Consider the following 8,479-nt stretch of genomic DNA (forward strand, 5'->3'; position numbering starts at 1 on the left):
AATTGTCAAAATTTGAATGGATGAGCTTTTAAGGTGAAAAGTCACTTTTATTCAGTATCATAAAAAGGAGTCCAAGGCAGATAAAACTCGATTTTTCTCCATTTCATAAGTTTAAATAGCTGCTAGGCTGCTGAGACACTACTATTACTACAATTCTGCAGCTGCAGCCTCACTGGTACAGTTTTGATAAAACTGGGAACAATGATGCATCTTGTCCCTGATCGGCCCTTGGCTTGGTTGCCAAGGATGACACGTGTACTTGTATAATCATTTCTGAAACTATATTTATAAAATTGACTCAGCATGATGCTGTTTACCACGAACATCCTGCCTCAAATTCATACATTTCTACTCATTTTTTCAGCGCAGCAGCAGCAGCAGCAGCAGCAGCAACAAGCTACTTGCTGCCACTCCAGGTTCAATGCTTTGCTCAACTTGACACCTGAAAGTGAACTTTGCTCCAGGATTCGCCCCCTCATACAGCTGCTCTGTTCCCTGCGTCAGTCAACAACAAATCTAATCCAAAAACAAGATTTAATAAGACAATGCTCCGTACATTTTCACACAGTACAGACTCTACAGACACACACACTCCAAACACCCACACAGTTGGCACACAATTCACCGCTGTTCTTCAAGCATCGAACGGCGCCTCAATCACTCTCTCCTCTGCAACAGCTAATGGCAGCCAGGAGCCCACAGGCGCGTATATGCTAAGAACAATTATGCAGATGTGTTCTAAAACCACTTTGGTGGTAAAATCCAACAATCAGTCCATTATAGTAATTGTCATTAGCGAGTGGGCGATTATGGTTTCGACAGAGATGCTGAAGAACAGGGAGAGCTCCACTGGTTTTATGCAAATCTGGCAAGCCCCATTTAATATGTCAGATGTAATGTCACTGTATTTCTGAAGTTAAAACCGAGCTAAGGAGAGAGAGTGTGTGTGTGTGTGTGAGACCACCTGAAGGTTTACAGGCAGGTGCTGTTAACAGTAAAAAGAATTTGATAGAAATTATGAACCGATTTCAGGTTTTGGTGGGGTCAGAAAAGGGGGGGTTATGTAGTTTTTCTTTTTGCTGAAAAGGGGATGGTTGGAAATGTTTGGGAGAGCAGGGAGGGGGCGGAAATTTTTCCATGCCTCAGATATATATTTTAGTTCATTCTTTTGTTGAACCATTTTTTGCTAGGTAGCAAGTTGCTTTTCTTAATCATAATTTTAGCAATTGCTTATACTGCTCGTGTGTGATTTTGGCTATGTAAAAATTATTGAACCATGAACATATTAAGCTTGAAATCAGGATTTTGTTAAGAAATTAGAGGGGACCGTGTTTCATAATATTTTTTCTAAGTCAAAGGGAGGGTCCAAACCAAATGTTAATAACCATGGAGACGGTCTTGCGTTCAGCACCAATGATTTTCATACCGTCCCTAACTTATGTGAAAAGAGATTGAAAAGGCACAACCTCTCATGAATAAACAGCAGGTACATCCATTAGCATTAGATAGATAGATAGTTGCTAAAACATTGTGTTTATAGTGGTAGTCAGTTGAATTTTGTTTCTTCTTCTATGGTATCACTACAGTATTACGGGAACTTGTAGTTTTCCTGTGGAGATCATACTTGTCAGTGCTGAGGTCAACTGATCACTTTGTCCAGTTGTAACGCATCAGCTGGGAGCTTATGGGTGTCATGTGAGGAGGCAACATGTCAGCAGCTCCAATAATGTGGTTAACTTACACAGGAAGGCGAGGAATGTATCCTAAACTCAACCCCGTCCTCCTCCTCCTCCTCCCCTTCAGTCATGGGTTCTTCGCTGGGTAATCGCATACCAAAAACACAAGAATTTCCCCCTCTCTCCTCTCCAGGCAGGGGCTACCCCCCCTCCCATAGCGTCAAGCTGGCCGGAGTTCACCTGGAACAAACCGGAAACTATGCGAGTTTTTGCATTCAAACTAAAAGCATCTATTGCTTGTGAAGACTAAAGAAACGAGTGCACTTAAAGGTAATACCAGAAACAAAACTGAGAACCAACACCTACACGATTACAGACTTTTGTTGCTGGCGAATTCATTTTTTAAGACATCAACTTGGGCTTTAAGAAACGGTAACAGGCATTATCACTATGTTTTGATATTTTAAAATCTGCACATTCATCGATAATGATGATATTAATTTGAATAGAAACTGATGCCAGTCATAAAAATAATTCAGCATAGTCTCAAGTCAAAAAATCATTGGATCTAACAGGAAGTGGCTGGCTGCATGAATAGACTGCCAATACAAGCCAAAGTTTTACTGTTCGGACAAATGGGAAAAGTATTTCCTTTGTTTGCGTCACCATTGCAAGTCTATCGACCTTTATTGTGAAAAATGTAAGCGGAAGTGTACCTTTTACTGCGGCTCGCTTGCCGCCGGTGGCAGCGGTTCCCAAACTGTTCTCAATGTGAGAAACACAGAGAAAACGCCGGGCGCATTCCTGACACCCAGAGACACCCATGCCCGGCCGTGACAGACTGAGCGGGTGCGTGCGTGTGCGCGCGCGGGTGTGCGCGCAAACCGTGCGTCTCTGCGGGGGTGGAGAGCTTGGAGACCACACACTTTGCGCATTGCCCCCCCCCCCCCCTCACCCCCCCTCCCACACACACGGGACCAAGCAGCACACTTGGACCTCAAAGTAGCGAAACATATAAATGAGAAAAAGAAAAACACAAGTGGTTGTTCAGCAACGCTGTAGATGTGGCTTTGGGTTAAAAAGGCGGCAGTTCGGTGCGTGAAAACCCCCCTTTAGCCAAGTGGAGAGGGTGAAATGTGCTCCCTGGAGGGGCTCCGCATGGCCACAGCAAAGCAGAACTGAGATGATGAGGTGGACTTTGGCCAAATTGAGCGGTTGGTAACGAGACTAGTGTTCAATCAAAACAACAATACCGAACAGTTTTCACGTTTTTCAGACCGATCACACGCCGCGTTGCGCAATCTGCATGGACAGGCTGCGATCGGCGGAACGGTGCCGACGAACGAGAAAAAGTCTGTTAAACTTCCCCCTCTCCAACACGGGCAACAACAACAACGACACGCCGAGGCTGGAGAAAGTTGTTATAGCCCTCTCCCGGGAGATAAAGTGCCGTATGAAAACTGTCTCCACTTACCGTGGCTGCGTCTCCTGGCCGCATGTCCCCACGAGAGAGTGCGTGTCTGTGTGTGTGTGTGTGTGTGTGCAGAAGACGCATACCGATACTAGAGGTCGGAAGCGCAGCGCGACACGTCAACGCGTGTTGCCTCCATATCATAAGAGAGGACTCTTCAGCTGCTGCCTGGCTCCGTGGTGCACAGACCGGGGTCCGGGGACCTCCGGGGGGAGGGGGGAGGGGGGGGGGGGGGCATGTAGTGTAACAAGCCACAAGAGAATGTGATCTGAAGTGATGTAGAAGAGCTCAGAGGCAATGCTGCATGAAATCAATGTCAGTTCATTAAAGTTAGAAGATCCACTCACTGCATGTAATAGGCTGTAATTCATGAGTTAGGACTCCAGTAGTAGTTTATAAATACTTATTTTTCTTCTTTTTACAGCATTACTGTCACGACTATTGGCTGAAAAGCGTTTGAAGCCTCACATCAAATAGCAATGTGAGTGCTGCATTTCTGATTGGTGAATATCACTTTTTGTAGTGCATTTATTGGCTATTTTACAACAGCTGCAGCCAATCAGAAATAAGCAGTTTTCTGTGTAGTCTCGGCATTGTTTCAAAATGTGTTTTATGGACAAATTCTAAATGAAACAATATAGAATACAAAAAAAAACAAAATCTCAGAGGTGGTTCTGAATGGTGGTCTGTGAGGGTCATCTGATGGTTCAGTGCTTCACCTCCCTGGTTATAAGACTGACTGCATCACCACGACTGCAGCTGTATTATATTACTGCTGCTACCCTGATGAGACAGAGAAATATTCATATTGTACCATAGGAGATAAGAAATACCACAAAGTAAATGTCTTGTGATTGAACTTGAGACTGAGGAACACTACAGGGATCTCTTCTGCACGGAGTAAAGGTTGTTTTCAAAATTACCTGCAGCACACGCAGGATGTAGAATGTCCCATATGATTTATTTAGGATGTTTGGATGTCAGTCAGTCTGTCAGTCCCTCCTACATCACATCAATCTGACATTTCACACACACACACACACACACACACACACACACAAAAGGTGCATATGGGGAATATCACTCTTTGTTTCCTCAGAGGCGACAACTTGAAAATGCAAGCAAGTCTGTGTGTGATATTCCCACCCTAACACCTTCTCAAACACACACACACAGACACACACACACACACTCACACACACACTCACACATGCACACAGTCTGAATGAATCCTGCAGCAGCAGCGGCGGTGGTGGTGGTGGTGGTGGTGGCGGCGGCGGCAGCCCGGAGCGCGCTGCTGTTTTTAATTGAACAGATAACAGACTGAATGGTTTTGTCTGCAGTGGAAGGAAGGAAGCCTGGAAGACTTGCACTCCTCCTGCTGCATGCCTTGCTGCACTGTGGAGACAAATGCCTGGCATCTCTCTCTCTCTCTCTCTTTCTCTCCGCAGTGGCTCAACACCGAAGCATGGGCAGCACGAGACACAGACAGGCATACAAATAGGCACCCAGGCAGGCATGTGCACATACATAACACGCAGAAACACAGAAACACAGAAACATCAAGTGCTTACCAGCAGGCTTCCTCCAGACTGTTAAAACCCAGGGCAACCCCAGACGCCGTGATCTGCCTCTTTATTTCTCCCCTCGCCCTCGCCTCTATCTCTTCACACACTTTGCTTATATCTGTCTTTCTTTCTCTCTCTAGCTTTTCTGCCCCCTCTTCCTCTTCTTCTCTGTTCCTCTCCATCTCTGCTGTATCCTACAGGACCCCCAGCATCCTCCTCTCCATCCCTCTCTCTGCTCTCCACCAGTCTCTACACTGATCTTTTAAGTCTACCAACCTCCCCACTGATCAATGGACAGCCGGCGAAGCAAGCGCTGCTGCCTCCACCTCCCCCAGCTTTGTGTGTGTGTGTGTGTGTGTGTGTGTGTTTCACTGCGAGGAGAGGAGGCTTCCAACCCACACACCACTCTCCAGAGCTCTCAGCCTCCACAGTGCCTCATCAGTTGACCACTCCACACCCCTACGCATCAATTGTGTGCATGTGTGCACACACCTACACACAGTAGGGCCATTAAAAGCAAAGCCCACATTTCAGAGTCACCTGAAGTTGATTTTTTTTTTTGGGGGGGGGGGGTGCATGTCTTAAGAAGGGCAGCAAAGCATCCTCAGCAAAGAGCTCTGAACACCTGTGACTCACTCTCACAGAGTAGCTCGTAATGGCAGTAGTTATATCCATTATATGCGTAACCAGGTGGCTTAGTGTTTGATGAACAGCTTATCTTGTTCAGCATAACAGAACATAACAGAAATACTCCCTTTTAGTCATTTGTATTGCATGAAACGACACCAAAGATTAACAAAAAAATCTACATTTTCACACCCTCTCGTGGAGTTTCTAGAGATGGAACTGAGATGAGGCTTGATAATGCGTTACTGCAGTTTGAATCATTCAGCGGCTGAAGTTCGTTTTTGAATTATAAGAGAATTTGAGCAACCTGCACTGCAACAGGGTTATAAATAGTGATCTAAATTCATTCTGTACTGCCTGCTGTGTGAGGCGGAGAAGTCATCAGATGGGAATAAATGCAGGCGATTCAGCGGTGGCATCACGAGGGGTTAAATCTAATAACAGCGAGGAAATTACTGGTTTGAGGCCCCAGAGTGCGACGCTCAGCAAGCTAAGAGAAACAGCATTTCAGAGCTTCAGAATGGTAAAAAAATATTTAATTAACATTTTTTTTAAAAACAAAAAAGTACATTTGGTTTAAGAATAAAATAAAATATGTTTAATGTTTCATACAGCTACAGAAAGTATAAGAAGAAGTGGGTGATGATCAGTGATTGGCCCCTTGGCTGAATAGGCAAGGCTGATTGACAGGTGACAGATGGCAGGCAAAAACACAATAATGAGGGGTGCTCGTCAGCAAAGACAGAGGTAAAAAATTTCAAGAGAAGTGGAATGGAATTGGAATTGTGCCACTATGGCGATAGCAAGGTCACAATGCTGTGGAGGCTGAATGTTGCCACAAGCATCACCTCAAAAAATCCCCTTTGTGGGACAGTTTATTTGGTGGATGTCAGATGATACCAGACGTGGGACCAAACCAAGTCACAACAGAGCGTCTTGATACTCTTGTTTTAAATCACAACCCTGTCTCCTACAGATGACCTTTATATATGACTAATTCGCTTCAGCAAATATGTTTTGGAGGAAACATCATTTCCGCCTGGATTACATTCACTGGAAACAGTTTTTCAAATTCAGGTGACATCCCTATAGAGAGGAGGTCCTGGTAGATGTTACGAAGCGTAGGACTTTGGCACTTTAGACTGGGCGTCCCACATGTTGGTAGGTCTTGGCTATTAAAACACTTGGTTATGGTGAGGGAAAAATCTTGATTTTGGAACTTAACTTAAAAAGCCAATGCGTCTTATCTCATGTTTCAAGTCAGCATTGACTTTTTAAATATTTAACGAAGACCATGACCTTTCCCCATCCTTAAAGTTATAATCCTGAAAAGTTTTATCACATTAAACCCAGTTTTTGATACAATTTATGGCTGGCATTTCTTCTGCTACAGCCATTAAGTTAATTTACACATCGGTTACCTCTCTACATAGTAGCTTCCATTGTCAGCGGCGGAGTCCGCCACTCTTGTACTGGGATGAAATGGCATTCACATGCACAAGGAAGCAATTTCAGTTTAGCTGCTCAAAGCATGACTGGCTTTATTCTTTATATTTGATCTTCCAGGCATTCTGGGGCCATTCATTAGAGCTTAACTTCCACACATGGGATAATCAGGACAACTGCATCCTGATTTCTACAGAGCAACAGAAGCTCAATGAATTGAATCTATGGCAGGCGGTGCAGGTCATCAGTGGTTCACCCCGTGTATCAGAATGAGAAGCAGCTGATTAATTCTAATTTAATGGACCAGATGATTAATTTCACTACCAGAGATAGCAGTGATGTCAATGATCTGTCCTGTCACGCTCATAAGAATATTTGACCATGAGACAGACAAAGAGAGAGGTAGTCAGTGGGGGTTGACTGACAGCGTGCATTTCATCACTCTTTTCTTTCTGCACAAGAGGCAGGTGAATGTAAACAAGTGTAAATAAAGACAAGGACATTCTGAAAAGCCTGTAGTCCGCAGGTAAGTTGGTGGTGCGTGGGTGGCTTTTCAAGCTGAAAACATTTTCAAACTGCTGGAGATCCGGGATGAAAAAACACTCCCGCAGCTCGTGTGATGGTGTGTCACCAGGTGTTGGTCTGATGAACGGCACAACCCCCCCCCCCCCCCCCCAAAAAAAATAGGACTGTTCACATTTCAGTGCACAGAAGAAAGAGGGACTATGACCAGAAAGCAACACATTTAATTGCTCACAGAAAGCTGATATTTAATCTGCTATGATAAAGATCACAGTCGGGCACTTACAGTGGTAATGTTATATTTAATTGAATTTAATTGTCTGGTGTTTTTGGAGTATGGATACTGTGTGACACTTGTAATAACACTGGCCTCAGCCCTACCTGCTCTGTCCTCAGGGCTGGACTGGCTTCATTAATACACTGGCAGACTCTGAAATACTCAGTGGATGTTTTCCAAACTAATATATCTCATCTTGAGCTTGTAAGGTTCAGGGTTGTTTCACAAGACATGCTGGGAATGATGCATAATGAAACTGCTTTATAACTACATTATTGTCAACCAGAAAGGACAAACACCTGCCGAAGGACTTTTTCACAACCTTGCTGCCCCACAGCTTAAAGGGCCACTCCAGCGATTGAGTTCAGGGACTCACTCACACGAAACAGAGAGACACATCTGTTATTTTTTTTAAACATGCAAAGCTCCCTCCAGAGCAACAGAAGACAGAACTGCTGTGTGTAAAATTGGTGGCGTGCCTCTTTAATGTCATATAACTGATCTATAAAGCATTAATAAATTATTTATGAGCCATTAATAAGTCGTTAGTTACAAATTATAAGGACATTTTACTAGAAAGTGTTAAGGGTTGATTTTTACAGCAGTTTTGATGAATCACGTAACACACATTACTGATACATCTAAACACCACTTCCTGTTCATTTCTTTTGAACCACAATGAACATTACATATCTGCTATACGCTCATTCGTGCACACATGGACATTCATAGATATGAAGACGTACATAAACAGATTTTCCTGAACATAACCTCAGCAGAGATGTGATCTGGTATCCTGTGTGCATGTAAAAGCACTCATTTAGTCATAGTGTAGGAGCGGTGGTTCTGTAAACCGCCTGTCTGAACCCGAGTCATTTACATAGGTAATGGT

Source organism: Enoplosus armatus, chromosome 24, assembly GCF_043641665.1.
Source record: "Enoplosus armatus isolate fEnoArm2 chromosome 24, fEnoArm2.hap1, whole genome shotgun sequence".
Taxonomy (NCBI): Eukaryota; Metazoa; Chordata; class Actinopteri; order Centrarchiformes; family Enoplosidae; genus Enoplosus; species Enoplosus armatus.